The following is a 21,317-nucleotide window of genomic DNA, read 5'->3' on the forward strand; positions in this document are numbered from 1 at the left end:
TTTCTAAAAGTATTTTGAGTACATTATTTGTTGTACATTAATTTTGCATTTGAATTCTGGATGGTGGATTATTTTCACATCATGAAGTTTCCTTCTTTTTCTCAAATAATACTTCTTGCCTTCAACTCTCTTCTGTTTGATACTACTTTGATAAAGTTTTGCTTATTATGATTTAAAAAAACATATTTCTACTTTCAATATCTTTGTATCTCCATGTGTAAGATGAATCTCCTAAAAGAAGCATATGGTAAGTTCTCTTTTTGTTTTTTTTATTAAACTCTGACCATCTTTGTCTTTTAACTGAGATTTTTGTTTTTTCCCATCTTATGTAATTATTAATGTAGTTGTATTTGAATCAATGGCATGCTAGTAAATGTTTAACAATCATCTTTCAAAAATTACATATATACATATTATTTTATAAGTTGTACTGACATAATAAATATGTAGAATATAATTTTTACATAATACTGTTTTAATACTAAACTATACAAAACAATAAATTGCACATATCCAATTTATTCTCACTGAATTCCCCATTGCTTTTTTGCCAAACTATTGTATCTGCAGCCAAATTACAATTGTAAATGATGAACAAGTATACGTCTAACATAAATGTAGATATTTATGAGTAAGACAAAGAGTACAAAAAAAACCATATTTCAGATCTTCAGTCTTTTGTCAATTATATGAATAATTTCTTTGCTGAATTAAATGATAGGTTTTGAATACTGGAAGAGCTTTTTTTTTTTTAATTTTGTGCTATTCACAATGAAATGAGACGTGAGCGACTTAAGTTTAATATGCATTTTTGTCACTTTGGAATTCTGAACAACAGCAATGCAACCAAAAACCTTGATTTGTACCATTTGTTAATTTTTGTCACGCAGCTACTTCCCCATGGCAGATGTCAAGCTGTTGACATGATGTTGCTGACCATGGTGCTGCAAAGTGCAGTAGCAAACCATTTAACCTAACATTTTCATCAGATACAATAGATGTTAAAAAACAAAAGCAAAACAAACGTACAAACAAAAAGAAACCTAGAGGTTACAATGAATAGTAAAATGTAGTAAAATAAATAGGAACTGTGGAGTCTAAGTTGTGGTAAGACACTTTCTTCGTGATGTAGAAGCATTTGCTCTAGTTGATATTTTTCTGGTTTTATTCTGTGAGAGCCAGATTACTGATTTTTTCATAATGTGACATATTTTCTCCATATGCTAACATGCTGCATGTCATAAAGAAAACATTCTGAAATTCTGAATTTTTTAAAAAATATCTTATTATGCTTCCAGTCAGGTGAGGGAAATTTTCCCTTCAAGTATGATGGACTACTTCATGAGTGCAGTGTAGTCTGTCACAGATTGTAATGACTACCTTGACATACCTGACTTGCTATAACTGTATTTTTCTCCCACTCTCCCTCTCTTTTTTTAAGACGACAATCTTTTGCTTTAGAATTGTATTTAAGTCATGGATACAACTAAGACATTTCTTTTAAGGACCAAGTACATTTGTAAAATTGTTTTAGTCTACAAAATAGTCTAGTAGCAATTTGTCAGTTGAGCCGATGTGATTAGACATTCAATTTTATGACTATTACCTTCCTCTCCCAAATAAACAAAATAATTAGAGGAAACAGTGAAGTCACAATCCATTTAATACTCATAAAACCTTCCTGTTGATGTAGCTTTAGAACTGGGCAACTGAAGTAACTATCCATCTTGCTTTTAGAGTAATTGCAGCTTAAATGTGATCGCAGAGCACAACATCCCCAGTAATTAACCACCTTGCTTTTGGAGCACCTTTTTATCAGTGTGTGTCTTTGAAGCAGAACTAAGAGGAAATAAAATAATTTTCAGCATACTATTTTTTTTCCTGAAGTAGTTTGTTCCAATTAATTTGCTGAATATAGGACATCCAATAAACCACAATGTTCATGCTACTTTAATGCACTAAAAACATGGTTCTTTATATTCTGCACTTTATATTCCTTTCACCAAAAAAAAAGAATTATTGCTATCAACCATTTCCATAAACCTTGCATTTTTTCAAGTGTTTTATGAAAGGCCATATTATATTTTACTCTTACCAGTCTTGAGAATTAGGCTAATAGGATATCCCCATTTTATTGAGGGGTTCAACATCTATTTCCATACATCTCCTCTGAAAAGAACTGAATATTATGTTTTGGTCATCACTTCTATGACAGAATGAATAGGTCAAACTGGATAAGACAAAGCAAGTGTTACATCTCTGGTATTTTGCACCCCTGACTGCTTGAATTATTCTTAAGACAGTGGCGCTGCCCTCCTGCTGCTGTTTGTCAGATGTGCTATATAAGGCAACAATTCTGAACCAAGGTCCCCTAAATTAATGACTTTGACTTCAAATGAGCCAGCAAAATATATTGCAAAGGACTAAAAGAGTTATCTTAGGGCAATTTTTAAAGGTAGAAAAAACAAAAGATTCCTTTCTCCTTGATATGATATACATTAACTAATAAATATTTTTTAAAACAAGTTAGTAAATAAGATGTTTAGATCTCCTAAAGAAAATAAATAGTCAATAAAGTCATTTAATTCAATAAAATTAATACATATTATTAATTTATTGTTTAATTAGTTGAGTTTCAAAATGTTATATTATCTTCTCATATTGGGCATCATTTTCTAAGAATATTGTTTGTTGAAATGTTATAGGAAATTTAAAAATTATGTTAAGAGTCCATTCAATGAAATATAAAATTTCAAAATGCTCAAAAACTTTTTTGACTTCAAAGTGCTCTGACCAGAGGAATATTTAATTTCTTAATTTTAGCAGATATTAAGTAAGTATAAGATCTGAATTGCAAAGGTATTTCAGCTCTCTGCTGATGAGGTCAATCTCGTCCTACAGTAACAGAAATTTAAGCATGACTCAAAAAATTCTATGACTCTCCACCTATACCATTGATTTTTAGGGCAGTCAAACAAATGTACTCAGTTTTTTCCTCTGTGAAGTAACTTGTGTCCATATGCTAAACAATTGGCGGTAATGATAACCAGATACAGCCTCTCATTCTCTTTTGAGGTTTGAGATGTAGGCATCCTCTGCTCTCTGACAGAGATACTACAAAGTAGACTCCTTAAACAGTTCTCTCAGTGATGGTTGACAAGTTCACACATGCAAAGATGAAGTAAGCATTGCCACTGGGAAAATGAACAATTCCTTGGTGTATCAAACAGTTATGCAAGGGCCCTGTGACCCAGAGAGCCAAATACGTACTTCATGGCTGCATCTATAAAAATGCTTCTTTCTCAACTCACAAATTCTGTTTCTCCTTCCAAATATCTAAGATTTTACTGCCCGATGTCTAATAAATCCAAGTTCCAGACTGTTCTCACAGATATCTCAAAACTTGAATCTCACTCCATTCAACTTCATCTACTTGCACACCTTATCTCTACCAAGAACTTCTAGATCTTTTTTGCTCACTCAACTCATACACTAGCACTGTTTCTTATTTCTCTTCTCATTTTTTTTCCCAGTCCTGCATTGCAAAAAGCCCAAACCCTGTTTGCAAAGTTCAAAACAGAAGAAAATGAGTAGAACGGTTAGAAGGTAGAAAAGGGAAAACACATTTGTTACTATATTTGTTTCCTTATCAAGACAAATTTGGGGGAAGGTATTGATTTTATGTAGTGTAGTTGGAAATAAAAAAAAAAAAAAACAGGAGACTTTTCATTTGGTGACTTATAGCCAAATGAGTCCTGATACTAGAAATTTTGAGGATCATAGTAGGTATGCATAATTTTCATGCTGCTAAGGAAAAGAGTGCTGGGGTACAATCCTTATGTCATTATGCAAAATCAATTTATTTCTGTGAATATATACTGGACTTTGTAAATCTTGTTCTCAGTAAAACAAAGCATGTAAAACTGTTAATCAGTTGCCTTTGACGTTTATTGCCTGATATCAACCTAACTTAAGGGGATATGTGGGATTTGGGGTCCAAAGACTTGGGTTTAATTGGGCCTCTTCTCCATGCTCACTGTGTGAGCTCAAACAAGTTTCCATTAATTATTCAAGCAGTTTTCTTAGATGTAATGAGAAATTCCTTATTAACCTTGACGAGTTGCTGTGAGAATTAAACATAATGTATATTAAGCACCTAACAGATCTAACTCTTGGTATGTACTTGATGAATGGCACTAAAATTTCTTCATGCATTTAGTTTTTTGATTAGTTAAGTATATATTTAGGTATATATGCAAGTTCATTTATGTATTCCCTTATTCATCATGGATACATTTGTTTGACATAAAACATGGGAACAACAATAAAGAATACATGTATTTCTCACTAGTACCTTTACAGTGATGTTTGCTTTTTGTTCTTCAAAGAAATCCCTAATATCTAATGGAAATCTAAAAGGAAAATGGAAAAGAAAAAAAATTAGCTTGTTAAAGATTACTCATCAAACACTGCATGAATGACAATCTCTCTGCTATAATTCTAAACACCTGGATGAAAGCTGATATAAGACTTCTTAAAATTAAATTATAAATGTGATTAAGCCAATGATCATTATAAGAATATTAATTAAATCTGCCACTTTGGGCCACATGATCAAATTTTTCTTTAATAAGTTTCATAGGTCAAAACCTCTCAAATGAGCTAACCAGAAATTCTTGAGCAAGTGATCACATGAACACTCAAAGTCAATCAAGCAGTGCAATATGAAATTAAACTCCATATTTACACACAAATCTTTTATTATACATGTATTTACTCAAATTACAGAAAATAGTGAAAAGCTTTAATGAATCCATGCATCTTATCTCTGCTTAAAGAATACCTTCATGAATTTTTGTGGCAAGAATGCTGTTTTTCTGAGCTCAAGTAACTTCAAATTTTGGCAAGATGTTGTTGCTTACTACTAATCTTTCAATATCTTGCTCATTGAATAAAGAAAATCACATTTTTACAGGTGCTTATCTAGTGAGTTGTGTATATATTAACCCTTACTCTGAGATAGTTGAGAAATATTGAAAAACAGAGATGTTAGTTGTATTAAGTGGATTCAGAGGGAAGGGTGCATGAACGTCCTAAAATATACTTTCATTTTTGAGGATTGTTTTTTTGTGTCACTTCATATTGTCTCCATTTCTATCCCATATCAGTTCATGCTTAACCTTATGACTAAATATAGTTTAAAAAATACAGTTTTAGTAATTCATCTGGGAAAAAATAGCACTATTTGGTAAATGAGTTAAAAGCTTAAGTTAAAGAATAAGCAAGTTTCATCGCATTCATACTACACTCTCCGCTACCTGAAGCCAAGGGGCTAAAACTATAGGTGAGATTAGCGGGTGCTCAGTTAATATTTTTTATTAATTAACATTTAATTAGTTGTCTTTCAAAATGTCATATTGATTACTTTTTTCTTTTTCGCATTATCAAAATGACAAATTCTGTGTTAAAGTGTTGAGGAAATGTTTAAAATAAGTTAAAAGTTCATCAAATAAAATATAAACTCTCAATATGTTGAAGACTTTTTTACTCCAAGGTGCTCTGATTATAAGAATATTTAATTTCTTTTTTTTAAATTTTTTAAATGTTTATTTTTGAGACAGAGAAAGACGGATCATAGTGGGGGAGGGGCAGAAAGAGAGGGAGACACAGAATTTGAAGCAGGCTCCAGGCTCTGAGCTGTCGGCACACAGCCTGATGCAGGGCTCAGGCTCACAAACCGTGAGATTATGACCTGAGCCAAAGTCAAACGCTTAATCGACTGAGCCACCCAGGCACGTCTATTTAATTTCTTAATTTTAGAAGTTTGCACGGGTTTCAGTAATCACAATTTATAAAACATTAGTAAAAATAAGAAAAGTATAGAAAGAAGATTTGTAAGTAATTTTAGAGATCTTATGACTTTCAAATAAAAATTAACTTGATAATTTCTACGTTTTTTCTTCAGTTTTTAAATGTCTAGGGCTTAATATTTTGAATCTTATAGACTCAACACCTAATATTTCTCCTTGGTTTTATACTGTCTCTGTTGTGGCCACCAGGGGCTATCTGTATCTCCATATCTTTTTTTTTTTTTTTTTTTTTTCATGTTTATTTATTTTGAGAGAGAGAGAGAAGGAGAGTTAGTGGGGGCAGAGGCAGCAGGAGAGAGAGAATCCCAAGCAGACTCCAGGCTGCTAGTGCAGAGCCTGACATGGGGTTCCATCTCATGAACCCTGAGATCATGACCTGAGCCAAAATCAGGAGTAGGATCCTTAACTGACTGAGTCACCCAGACACATCTATATCTCCATAGCTCTATAAGCAGAGTGCCCAAAAAAAGCAGGGTAAGTCACTCTGGATAATAATCAGGGTGCAAATTATATTTAACAACAAATTCCAACAGCACAATGCATTTTTTTGTGTTTTGTTGTTGTTGTTTGTTTGTTTTTTTTCTTTGGTTTTGTTTTTGCTACTTAAATTCCAAATTACTTTTTAGGATAGAAATCTTGCTCAGTCACTATGGATTATTCTACCAAAATTCACTGATGAAATATTCATTCAAGCTTAAATCTTTGGGGAGCAGTGGCCTTTCTTAAATGCACTGAGGCTCCTTTAGCAGCAAAAGAAAGTCTAGGGACACCTCCAATGTACCATTATTAGTACACATTCCTTCCATTGCTCAGCAATCAAGTTGAAGTTCTTGGACACTGATCTACCAGAGTAATCCTCAGTTTTAGATTTTTCTCTGTATTTTAGTCATAAGCACTTGTGAAGAACTAGATGGCTCAAAACACCAAGCCTATAATGCTTTAGAAATCATGTTGGGAACCAAAGCAATTTTAAGAAAGAATTAAAATTGCATAAATTATAAAGCAGTATCAGTTCAGTCTTTTAGTAGGAAACTGGATCAGAACAGTAAAGGTTGGGTGATACTGGGATTTACTCCATGTATTTAAATAGTTTTACTTAGCAATTGAGTTCTATAAATATGCTTAGGTTAAGTTTACTAAACTATTTATGACAAGAAAAAGTTTTCAAGTACTTTAGGAAATTATAAAGAGATAAATACAGCATATGAGATTCACTGACAAATACAATTACTTTGAAAATTATATTCAAATATTTTATAAATTATAGCTTTTAGAGTAATGGATTTTTATGGCTTGCTTTCAGTTATATTAACTATATTGTCTACCTTTACAATGTAATATATTTCATTTTACCAACTGATGGAATCATAATTCATTCATATTTATTTATGTGATGTGTATATTTGAAAATTATTTAAAAAGAAAAAAATAATTCATCATACAACACAAAGCAATATAAAAAATTGTTACATTTGATTCAGTAGATTCCTAAGGAAATATATTCAAAGAATATATTATATCTCTATCTAAGAATATAGCAGAAGATACCAATTATTTAACAGCAAAGCTTCTGTAGCTTACTCTGCAATTTATTAACCTATTGTTAGGAAGAGACTAGTTCTTTGATATTAATTCATGAAACTTAATTTGAATAATTCTTTTGCTAATTTATTCATAAAACAGAAAGATAATAATGATGAATTCTGCTTAGTGTTTTCCACGTGTCATTCAATACTTTGATGTACTTAAAAAGTAACTATGAAAATGGATAAATATTCATTCAGGTTTTTGATCTCTTTAATACAGACATTTTCAGATCATTTTGAAAAAAACTTTAGAAAAATAACTGTGACTTTAGTCTACTTGGATTTTTCTAACTTAAAGTAAATTTAAAATAATATGTAACTATAAAAAGGCCTAAGAATTTCCCCTGAGAAATGAAGTAAAACTGTAGTTAAAACAAAAAAACTGTTAGACTTTGAAGAAAAGCCAAAAGTTTGTATTAGGCTGACCCAGTAAAGTACAAAGGTAATCAGAAATGACTTAAATCATCAAATAGGTGTATTTTTCTGCCATATTCCCATAAAACTCTCTAGATTTTTAACTGATTACTTAAAAGTGGGCAGTGGCCTCAGTTAGTGCATGTCATGTTTTGAGCAGGCTTCAAAATCAACCCAGGATAAACCTCAAAGGAGTGACTTCTTTCTCTTTGATCTTTGTCTGTGGTACATTTTTCACTCCTTTTGAACTACACATCTCATCACTCAGCTACATGGCTGCTATGGCAGTTCATGCACCAGGCCTTCAAGGAGATTGGCCAGTCAGTAAACTAAAACTAGCTGTCCCAAACCAACCTCTTCCTTGTTTTCGTAAATAAAGTTTTATTAGATCATAGTCACACCCTTCTGTTTACATATGGTCTAAGGTTGTTTTTGTGCCACAACAGCAGAGTTGAGTAAATACAACAGAACCTGTATGGCTTACAAAACAAAACAAAACAAAAAAACAAAAAATAACTGGTCCTTTACAAAAACAGGTTTGCTAACCTCTGCTATACAGCACTGAGGAATAACTAATTATTGCTCTATAACAACATGATTTAATTTCAAAAACAATATTGACTAAACAGAGCTTGACATTGTGAGATTTCCTTTCCTTTCCTTTCCTTTCCTTTCCTTTCCTTTCCTTTCCTTTCCTTTCCTTTCCTTTCCTTTCCTTAAAATTCAAAAAAAGAGGCAAATCTAATGGGTGGTGTTCCAGTCAGTTTGGGATTATTTTGCGGAGAGGGGGAAGGGTTAACTAGAGGCATATGAGCAACACTGTTAGTGTAATGAGAATATTCAATTTCTTGTTTTTGTTGGAAGTTACCTGAATGTGTTTACTTTTTTGAGTTGTGATTTGTGCATTTTCAGGTATGTATGCTGTATATTTCAATAAAAAGTTGAAAAGGAAAGGAAGTAAATCGCCATGGAAAGAGGACTTGAATCTATTCATGCCATTATACTTTTAAAGTGAGAATAAGTCCTAAGGGATAACCTGTATAGAAATTGGTAGCATCATGAACTTCATGAGTTTTTCTGTTTCAACTGCATAAGGGTAGTCCCATTTGTACATTGGTTTAAGTGGTCCATAGTAACATCAATGATCTCTGTCTTCTTCTATACAATGAGTACAATGGTTAGTACGGATGCAAAACCATTTTTAGCAAGAAGTACCCTCAGCTATATGTGGAAAATCTTTAGATGGGGATGTACTCTGATTAAGAAATATCAAAGTTACCTGGTTTGCATTCATGACTTGGGTAACCAGAAAACACTGAACCCAGGCTTCAGGGAAAAAAAGAAAAAAAGAAAATAAACTAACAAAGGCTTCCACATTGTAACTGTCAGTCAAGCAAGAATGGAAAAGCTGTGATGCAGGATTTACTCACAGGAGGAGTGACTAGACAAAATGTAGGTCCTGGAACTGGCCTATGACCTTAGAGAAAATGGTAAATACAAACTGTATAAGTAGATTCTGGAACCACTAGGAAAAGGCCAACATGTTAAATACAGAACCCACTGAACATACAGAGAAAAACAACTTCCCAAAGCAAATATTCACCAATTGAGGTCACTAGAAAATATTACAGTTGGGGGCAGAAGGCAGAGTGAAGAAATAGAAGTGCACAAAGGGAAAAGTCTTTTATAGCACACTTGTGAATACTCCTAAGAGCAAAATTGTATCTGCTAAGGGAACTGAACAAGCTTTGACATTAATTTGCTTCAGTCATTATTATTAGTGTATTAGCGTCCTGTGTGTTAAGAGCAAAGGAATATTTCAGAATACATATTTCATTTCTGAAGATGTATGCTCATTTTAATATTTTAGTACACAGTAACTGAGGTAGCAACTAAATAAGAGCTGTGGACAACTAGAGGAGAAAAATACATATCCACATGATAAAATCAGAAATATTTTTAGCCCACTCAAATAGTTGTAGGAAATTTCAAAAACAATAGCTATGCACAAAAAGAATTAATTTTCTCCTACCAAAAGTAATTATGTATTTAAGTAATAATTTACTTAATAAATATATTACATTCTAATGTGTTCCAATTCCAACAGACAAAGCTGCATGGAAATAGCCAACTGCAGAAAAATGCCTGAATGAAGAGACAGACACATAGCACTTTATAGCAGTTCTTAAGTTTTCCCTGGCGTGACACCAAACATAAGGGCTAAAATCAAAAAGATGTGCAACACCAACTGTTAGTGAGGTTGTAAAGCAAATGGAATCCTCATATATCACAGCTGGGAATGTGGAAAGGGCACTACACTTTGGAGAAGACTTCGGCAGTTTCTTTTGGATATGTATTTACACCGTACTCTGCAATTAATCCCTGTGAAAAAGCATGCTCATAAAAAGACTTGTACAAGTATATTCATAGAAGTATTATTTATGCTGCTAGGCACCAAACAAGCAAAGACAAAACAACAAAACATTACCAGGAGAATGGCCAGATGTGTATGGTTCAGCCATACAAAGAAATACTATCGACTGATATAGAAGAATGAATTTCTGATTAATGAACCTCACGACTGTAAGGCGTAATTTTGAATGAAGGAAGCCAAACATGAGAAAACAAGTAAAATTAATTATTGGTGATAGAGGTTAGAAAGTTGCCACCACTGGGTACACCAGGGTGGGGAAAGTAACTCCAAAGATACATTGAGGAAATTCTGGAGTGATGCAAATAGTTTATATGTTGTTTTGCATGATAGATGGATGGGGGTATGAAACTGTCAATGTCACCAAACTGAACACAGGGCCTGTGCATTTTATTGCTTGAAAATAGATCTTTATTGGAAAGTTTACTAAAGTTTGGAATACAAAGGCACTTTGTGATTTTTGAAAAATAATTTGGATCAGAAAAGTAATCTCACTGATTCTTGTATCCATGTTTATATATTTTAGGTCTCTAAGGAGATACTTACCTTTGGGCTTTATAGCTAATTTCTTTCCTTATGATAAGCTTCAAAAAGGACAGCTATAGTGGAAACATATTTAAACTATTTCCTTGAAGTGAATTGACAAAATAGACTTATTTTCCTTGAGCTGATGGAGGATATATTATTTAACTTTACCTACTGTTGTTAGCTATTTTAAAGAAATATTGCCCTATTTTAGTGTTCAATGGTCTGTAAAGGTTTCAAGGTTGGGGAATAATAATTTTCTCAACCAAATTTAGTTTCTCAATATAATTTGGCCATATGCCAACATTATATCATTCAGGTACACTTTATTGGCAAATTGTTTTGATATATCTTTGTAATCTATTGGAAGAAAAAGCAGTGTTGCTTATGAACAGAGGCAGAAAGCTGTTTGTGTGGGATTGCTCCTTCCCGCCTCACTCACCATAGAATTTTATCAGCTGATAAATATTTTGAATTTCGTTTAGCATATAACAGTCTGATGTAAATAAATGAGCCAAACAGATAATAGATTTTAGAGAGAGATTTTAAAAAGTAAAATCTAGTAAATCTAGATGAATTAGTGTTTTCTACACACAAAAAATATATATTAATGAGTACAAAAATTATGAAATACTATCAACCTTGACCTAACAGATCACTAATTCTAAATTGATGACAGTTGGGGTATGAAAAGACTTCAGGTGCTTTGACTATGGAACCTTAACTCTAAATTTTATTTTAATGTTTATTTATTTATTTTTGAGAGAGAGCTAGCACGTGTGCATGCACATACCGGGGAGAGGCAGAGAAAGATAGAGACAGACAATCCCAAGCAGGGTCTGTGCTGTCTGTACAGAGCCTGACCCAGGGCTCAAACTCACAAACCATGAGATCATGACCTGAGCTAAAATCAAGAGTCAGATGCTTAACCAACTGAGCCACCCATGTAAATTTTAGAGAAACACAGAGAGCTTTTGAAATACATGGATACATTGGTCTCACTCCACAACAATAATTTCAGGAAGTAGGGCCAATCACACATAGATCCTGAAGTGGTTCTAATATGCAACCAGGTTGTGGAACCCCTGGTGGCTGTGAGGGCCTTTCAAGAATCAATTCTAAATCCAAGCTAGGAAAAAGGGAGCTATAATTGGGGTGCCTGGATAGCTCAGTCAGTTACATATTGGAGTCTTGATTTCAGCTCAGGTTATGATCTGAGGGTTCCTGAAATCAAGCTTACAGCCAGGATCCTGCTTGGGATTCTCTGTCTCCTTTCTATCTGCCTCTCCCTTTCTCACTCTCATTCTCTCTCTCTCTTTATCTCTCTCTCTCTCTCTCTCTCTCTCAAAATAAATAAATAAACATTAAAAAAATAAAGTTATGGAGTGCTTGGGTGACTCAGTCGATTGAGCGTCCGACTTTGGCTGAGGTCGTGATCTCACAGTTCCTGAGTTGGAACCCTGCGTCGGGCTCTGTACTAATGGCTCAGAGCCTGGAGCCTGCTTCAGATTCTATGTCTCCCTCTCTCTCTGCCCCTGCGCTGCTCACATTCTGACTCTCTCAAAAATAAATAAACATTAAAAAAAATTAAAAAAATAAAGTGAGCTATGATAAAATTTGGATGCTGTAGTTGTTAATTCTAACATTTGTAAGTATTTTTTGGTGACTCTTGGTCTTGTTTTCCTCATATGCAAATCAAAGCATTGAACATACTGGTCATTGGATTTCTCCCCAGCTCTAAAATTCTTTCATGAAGTCTCTCTTGATGATCTCCCATGACAGGTGAGTACGTTTAGCTTCTTTCCAGACTTCCTGTCATTTTGGTATTGACTTAGCTTATTTTTTGCAAAAATGTTACCTGTCCTTGGGAAAACAGTACCAGAAAACCAAAATTATCAGGTGTCAGTCCTTTCACATAGAATGCCTGGTTTCAATTTTTCTGTTATTAACTGCAACAGAAATAAAATAAAATGTCTAAATATAATGAATGTGTTTCCAACAGTTACTATGTCTACACTACATCTTACTTAAGATTCTAACAGTTGAATCTGTGAAGGCTCCCCATTTTTATGTTTGGGGGCAGTAGTCACATTGAAGAATTAAATGCCAAGGTTATGCTTCTATATCCAAAAATATAATTTACTTTTATGTTTCCTGCTGTTTGCATCATTGATGGTAAACAATGGTCTTCAAAGACTAGAAACAAACAATATTACATATAGTCTGCTTGACCACATGATTGAGGGACAACTCTCCTAGTAGCTTTGCTGGGAAACTAGCTTTTATAAGTTTCAAGGGCATAGTCTCTCTCATGGAATAGACAATATCCAGAGAAAGACATTTACACACACATTTTCTGTATCACTGAAGCTATTGGTAAAAATGTCAAAAGTGGAGTCTTAGGAGTGGACCAAGAGAGGGAAAGGATGAAGTAGCAACTGTGACAGGCAGCATCAGCAGCAAAATGGATAGACAGAAAGCAAGCTTGTTATAGTCTGAAAGCTAACAAGAGAAGCAAAAGCTAATCAAAACACTGTATTTGTGAGTATTTAAAAATCATAGTAAAAAGACAGCCAGTAGGAGAAAAAGAAATGAGTCCAAAAGGATACAAAGAAAGATAATAATGTCTTAATAGAAATAAATATGGACATACAGCTACCAAAAAAAAAAAAAAAAAGTCCAGAAGAGGACAGAAGGATGAAGGCATGGAAGGAAAAAAGGAAATGAAACACCAACTTTGTCATTTCTCACTAAAGAATATTCAGTTTAGCAATGTTGCCTCTACTCTTGTCAAAGAACTATCTTTTTCTTTTTTTATAATCCCCAACTTTATAACTCTATATATGATATTTTGCACGTGGGTTCTTTCCTTTTATTGCAGGATTCCACAATACCCGGATTCACTGTCTCACCACTTTGAGGAAATGAAGAGGCCGACACAAAATGAGCAGTATGCAAAAGTCTATTAGAGTATAAGATCAGAAAGGAAGAATAATAGGAAAGTTCTCTTTACAGAGAGGGTCCTTGTTATAAGGTTCTGGTGACCCTCCCCTTTCCCTTCCCCCTTGTTCCTTCTCAGGTTCTACCCTTATTGACTTGATAGCTCTGGGTGCTGGGTTATCCATTCCTGACTGGCTCTTTTTCATTGTATGAGGGCTGGTCTATGGCCACACTTACGTCTTTTGTCAAAGTTCTAAGGGAAACATGAGAGTGGAGTAGGTGGAGTCTGTTACATTCTTAAGAGGAACCTTACATCTGAGAGGGTTTGCTGTGGTCAGACACTCCCAGCATTGTTCTAAAATAGATGTTTTTCCCCACTCAGGGACCTCAGGTCCCATCTTTCCCTCTCTGCCTACTGAATCCTATCTTCTCCTACCATACTTTGAAGGGTCATTGTTCACATGTAATGAAACAAATGCCAGGTAAAATAGAAGGCTTTATACTCTTGGGGGAAAAGTGTAATGAATATAAATGTGAACTCGTAACAAATGCTAAATTTAAACATTATAATCTTTAAGTGAACTTTTAGGTTAAAAATTGTATTGATTTAAAGAGAAAGTATTGTTTGCACGTTTACTTTTGGTTTTCTTCTATACATTCATGCTTTCTCAGCGCTTTTTCCAGATGCTAGAGGTGGGACTGAAAGTTCCAACCCTCTAAGGACTCTCTAAAGGTGTGGTTGGTTCTTCTGGCCACCAGCCTGTACCCTCAGGTGAGTCCCAAAGTCACTCATTACCATAACAAAACACCTTTCTAGCTCTCATCACTTTAATGGCACTTTTTATACAATAGAATTTTATGCAGCTATGAAACATCACATTAAAAAAATAATGGCCTAGGCCAATTGTTTACACTATAATATTATATAGAAATTGAGAATACAAATAATATGATTCTATTAGTTGATATTAAAATGTTGAAACTTAGAAAAATATCAAAGGGAACATGCTAACCTATTAATAGTTCCTGCCACCAGATGATGGGATTATATTTGATTTTTTATTATTCCCTACTCTTTTCTCTTTTTCAACAATGAACATATATTGCTTTTGTAATAAGAAAAATAATTCACTTTATTTAAAATCCTCTGGTGATTAAAAAGCAATTTAAGCTTTACAAAAGGAACACATAGTTCACTTGTTCTTAGTAAAAATAACAATCAAAAGAGGGCACTGGATTATATTCCCAAACTGTTTTTAGATAAAAATGTTAATGAATGTCTCTTTATTTGTTTTTCTTAAAAAAGTGTCAGTTTCTATTCAATTAAAGAACAAATGTAAGATACCCAAATTCAAGACAGTTTCGTATCAAGTAAAACTCCTCTTTTGTCTCATATATTATTCCTCTAGTCCCCAAGTGCTTTCTCCAGTTGAAGCTGCAAAATTGTCCTGGTATTTAAAATATCATCCAACTGGCAGGAACTTTTGATTATTACAACTATATTTTGTCATCTTTTGGTCTAGCGGATTCAATTATTTTTAGTTCATACATTTATTATATGCACATGATAAGCCCCTTAAACAGATTGTAGGTGATGATGGACTGAAAAATCAGCCCATCTTTTCTGTCTGGATAGAAGTGGTAGAATCATTTCACTGTGACCTAGTGAAATTCGTACAGTTAAGCCACAACATTTACTTAGCTCCTATGTGTCAACAGATGATCCAATCAAAATAGGAGGATACTCGAGAAATGAATAATATTCTTCACAGGTTGTTTTAGCTATCATTTGTAGAGTTCCTAACAGAAGGTGACAGGAACTACACTAAATGATTTACAGAACTCTGAGTAAGTATTATCATCATTTTAGAGATTGGATTTTGGGGTTTAGAACTGGGTGATTACAAAGCTCGCCCAAGGTAACAAGAATAAACAGAACAAGCTGTTGTTCTGTTGGGATTAAAATCCTATGCCTTTAAGTTCTCATGGGGTGAAGGATGCCATAAGAATAACTTTTATAAAAAGCTAAGAATGTAACAAAATCTTCAGTCTTTTTGAATCTATTTTCAGAATTGATCTGTGACTCAGAATATGTTGGGCCTGTGGATACTTGCAAGGTTGTGTGAGTAAATGGTACTGAAGTTTGAGAAGGGGAATGGGACAATATAATGTAACTGTTCAGAGAAGAATTATAAAATCCTGGTCCTCACATAACTATAGCGTGAACTTGAGAAAAATCAGTTTTCCTCCTCTGTTCTTCAGTTTACTCAATGGTAACAAAACAGTGAAAACAGCACATTTCTCATAAGGTTGTTCAGGGTTAAGTTAGATATCACAGTACTTAATCGAACATTTGGCAGATTGTGAACACTAAATAAATGTAGCTCTTTGAGACATGAAGATTCTCTTCGATATGGAGAAGATAAATCCTATAACTAAATTCTAAAGTTGCCACTATTTTTTTCGAATTATGGCAAAATATAAACAACATAAAATTTTCCATTTTTAACTGTATATATGTGATATTAAATATATTCACACTCTTGTGCAACCATTACTGCTATATATCTCAAGAAATTTCTAATCATTCCAAACTGAAACTCTGTGCCCATCAAACAATAACTCCCCATTTCCTCTCCCCTATCCCCTGATAAGCTCTCTTCTACTTTATGTTTTTATCTTACTATTCTAGGAATTATACAACACCTGTAAACACATATGTCTCTTCATATATTGGTAGGTAGGTAGATATTTATTTGGTTTACCTGTTTTATATGGATATTTCCACTAGAATGCAAGCCACTACAGTGGAAATATTTTGTCTATTATTTTACTAATAATTCTTTAGCTCCCCAAACGGTTTATGACATATAGTTGGTGCATAAGAAATATTAGTAAAACAAGTGAGTAAAGAATAGGTGTTAATCTTTCTTTTTATGTATGTTCCAAAGTTCCTTGGTAATAACCACTCTGTCTTTTCCTTTTTCCCCACCTTTACATCATTAAAATTAAATCCCTCTCAAAAGTAGAATTATTTAGAATAGTCACTATTATGAAAAAGTCAATACCCACTGTGGACAGCTCAAACCCTCGTGCATTGCTAGTAGGAGTAAAAATCACTCAAACATTTTGGAAAACTGCTTGATGCTGCCTACTAAAAGTAAATATATGCAGTACTAAGAACATCTATTTCATTTATACACACATAAACATTCACTTCTACCAAATAATCTATACAATAATTCTCATAGCAACATTATTCCCAGGGTGTGAAAACTGGAAATAACCTAAATGCCATTACAGTGGAATGGATAAAGGGATGGTGGTATAGCTACATAACTGAATACTCTTCAGCAAGTAGAATGAACAAACTATAAACACGTGGCAAAAGTATCATCACATAAAATAAGTCAGAGAAAGAAAGCACTTACTAAATTTTTCTATATAAATGTTAACAGTAAGTAAAACTAATGTACGGTGTTAGAATTCAGGACAAAGTTTGGCCTTGGAAGGGTAGGCTGGGTAGTGACTGATACATGGTAGGGGAGGGCTTCTCATATTTTAGTAATGTAGTGTTCCTTTATCTGTATTTTGGTTACGTGGGAGTGTTGACTTTGTGGACATTCAACAAACTATCCATTTCAAAAAAATATTTAACTTGTCTTTGCGTATATATCAATACAAATGTTTACATTAAAAAATGACAGATTTTACAAATTTCTTCATAACAAAAATGCTGTTGATGCTTAGGTGACCTAGTAAGTTCTACCCCTATTTGATTTTGGTTTGATAATTCCATTCTATATTGTCACTTTCCCATCATCTAAGAAGGAGGCATTTTACATTTCTTTCACATTTTTAGTTCTTGTCAACTTAAAGATTAGTCTAGATAACTAGTACTGCAGCCAAATTAAACAGTTATATAAAAACTGAACAAACTGAGGTATCTATGGAATACAAAAGCATCGTACACTAAGAGAAACTTATAGATTAGATTTTTCTGAGACTGTTATATTTTTATTTTAGGCTATATTTTATTCAGACTATATCAGACTCTGCAGAATTGCAATGCTAACTTGAGATTTGGATAGCACATTTCCAATAATATAACTATATAAAAGGCACTAATATCAACAATTTCATACCTAATTATTATGCTTTTTGCTGAATACTTAACATTTTCAGTAGTCATCTTTGGAAAAGTAAATAAACACCATTATGCTGATTCTGTATTAATGACCATACACAATTGATAATTTAATAATAGATCGAGAGCAATTATCTTTCATGGTTGGGAGAGTTTTTTTATGCCTGTTATATATGTTAAAGTATGAAATATAAGAACCACTTTCAAAAATATGTTATTGGAAATATTTTATGTCCAGTAGTAATCTTTTAAATGACACTTTGTATACTTAACAAAGAGAATATGAATCTAGGAATACGTTTTTTGTTTTGTTTTGTTTTTTAAATTTTTTAACATTTATTTATTGTTGAGAGACAGAGAGAGACAGAATACGACTAGGGGAGGGGCAGAGAGTGAGCAAGACACAGAATCTGAAGCAGGCTCCAGGCTCTGAGCTGTCAGCACAGAGCCCAACACAGGGCTCAAAACCACAAACCGCGAGGTCATGACCTGAGCCAAAGTCAGACTCTTAACCGACTGAGCCACCCAGGTTCCCTAACATGTAGGTCTTCCTAAAAATCCATTTTAATAATTAAAGTTTTTCCCAATATTACAGAGTTCTATTTTGGCAAAAATCAAATCAAGAGGCAATTCATGCATACTCAAAAATATCCATAAAAAGGACACACAGAATGAAAATCTTTTCTGTATATTAATAAGCATATTCAGAAATGATTATATTTTCAGATAGCATTTAACTTTCAAAGAGTTGAGTTAATTTCTTCAATTCCTTATTGTAAATTGCCTAATTTCCTGTTTACCATTTTGTTTCACCAGTGGAGAAATTAGAATTGTTTAAGGTATAGAACACAAATTCATTGTTTAGATTTCCAAGCTTAGAGTGTGTTACATTAAAAAAGAAAAAAAATTAACCCAAATACAATCTCGTAACAAAATCATCATTTGAAGAGTAGAGTTTGATGAGCTTTAACAAATGTTCAGAGGCTTGTAAATGGCCTATAAATCAAGATAGGGAATATTTAATTCACCTGAAAAAGTTCTGAGGACACTTTGTAGTGATTTTTTTTTTCACACACAGCCCTAGAACTTACCAACCATTACTCTGATTTTTATTCCTATAATTTGAACTTTACTAGAATGCCATATAAGTAGACACATACAGTATGTAGTCTCAGTCTCTGGATTTTCTATTTTGGATAATGATATTAGGTTTATCCTTGGTATTGCATGTACCTGCAGCCACTATTTATTACTGCTAAGTACTAAGCCATTACACTATGCCATTTATTACTGCAGAATACTATGCCACATTTTGTTCATCCATTTACCTGTTGATGGACATTTAGGTTCTTTGCAAGTTGGATATTATTAGTAATGTTGCTATAAATATTTGTGTACAGTCTCTGTGAATTTGTTTTCATTTCTCAGCCAAATGCTTAGGTGTGGAATTGCTGCGGAGGCATGATGATAAATGTAACAACAAGCTTTCTAGATGGCCGTGGGAGGAGAAAACTTTGATTTGTAGTATTTGCTGATTGCCATAGTGCAAATATTTCCACCATGACTGAAGTCACACTACAAACATTACAGCCTGAAGGCAAAGTTGAGAAGAGGTATGCACAGAAAGCTCTTGTGAGGCCAGTGTCAGCAAGGTCTAGAACGCCCATCATACAACTGCTAGTTCAAAGAATTAACTGCATATTTAACTATAGGAAACTGCCAAGGGGCGCCTGGGTGGCTCAGTCAGTTGAGCATCTGACTTCGGCTCAGGTCATGATCTTGCCGTCTGTGAGTTCAAGCCCTGGGTCGGGCTCTGTGCTGACAGTTCAGAGCCTGGAGCCTGCTTCAGATTCTGTCTCCCTTTCTCTCTCTCTGTCCTTCCCCCACTTGTTTTCTGTCTCTTTCTCTCTCAAAAATAAATTAAAACATTTTAAAAAGTGCCAGCAGGCCTTGGGAAAAACAAAAACAAAAACTGCCAAACTGTTAAATGAGTTGTCCATTTTTATATTTTCACCAGAATTATATGAGAATTCCATTAATACCTGGTCATACTTTTTAAATGTTAGTCATACTTTTTAAATGTTAGCCATTGTAGTATTGGTAATATCTCATGGTGATTTCAATTTGTCTTTGCCTGATGACTAATGATAGTGAGCATCTTTTCATGTGCCTATTAAGCACTTGTATATCATCTTTGGTTCAATGTCCATTCATATTTTTTGCTCATTATTTACTCAAATTGTTTGTATTTTACTCACAAAAATTCTTGCGGAGTGGTTCTAAACCCTAGTCAAAAACTAAGCCAAGACCAATTAATATAAAGCCAAAGCATAGAATCCCACCTGATTCCAGTCTTGATTGGCTGACTGACTAGTCTTTTGCAGATCTGTGAGTGAAATATAAATACTTGTTTATCCTTGTGATATTTGAAGTTGTTTATTACACAGGTTATTTTTGCAGCAACAAATTCTTAAAACAGGATTTGGTATCTACAAATGACCTATTATAAGAACCAAAAAATATTAGCTTTGCCACTGAGTGGGAGATAACAAGGAAACTGTTATAAGAAATTGCAAAATGGTTACTTATATTTGGTGAAGGCATACATTTCATAGCAGTGAAATATTTGGTGAAAATATTACCTGTGATAACTTGGAAGGAATAAAAATGCATTTAATAAAGTTGAACCAGTGGGCAAATAAGTTTTGAGGCAAATTATTGGGTGGGAGTTGACTTTCATTACCTGATTGTGTAGAACATTACAAGAAAAAAAAGAGCTCTGTTTTTGTAAATGTAATTAATATAAAATAGTTTATTCATTCCTCAAATGTCAGTATTAAAAATGAAAATGCTTCTCACCAATTAAACTTGCTGTCATGAAGACTGCTTTGGGACGAAGATGAAATCCAGTTTAGTGCCATAAAAGAAAGCCTCAGGGCAAAAGCCACGTTAAGTGAATGCTTTAACCTTATTGTTAAAACGTTTGAAAGAATTATTTTACCACGTCATCAATTTTTTAAGCTTTTCAAAGAGATTCTAATAAAATTGAGAGTCTATGTACCCAAAGTACCTGCAATTACATACAGAAAATGGGGAGATAAAAAGAGAGAGAGATTAAAAAAAAATTGTATGCATGCCTTCTGACAGAATTAACTGAAATCAAATGAGAAAACTGAATTGACAAAAGTGTTGCAGCTTAGAGTAAAACCGGCTATAGTTAGGACAAAATGAAAAATACATGAAAACAAACAAAACAAAATAAAACAAAACAAAACAAAAAACCCTTTAGGCCTCTATGGAAGGTAGCAGGTTAAGAAAGTTTCCAGCCTTACAAATAGGTGATTTCTCTAATATAATCTTCAAGTGTGGTCCATGAGGATAATATAAAAGCAAGTACATCTTAG

Source organism: Panthera onca, chromosome A1 (assembly GCF_046562875.1).
Source record: "Panthera onca isolate mPanOnc1 chromosome A1, mPanOnc1 haplotype 2, whole genome shotgun sequence".
In the NCBI taxonomy this organism is placed as follows: Eukaryota; Metazoa; Chordata; class Mammalia; order Carnivora; family Felidae; genus Panthera; species Panthera onca.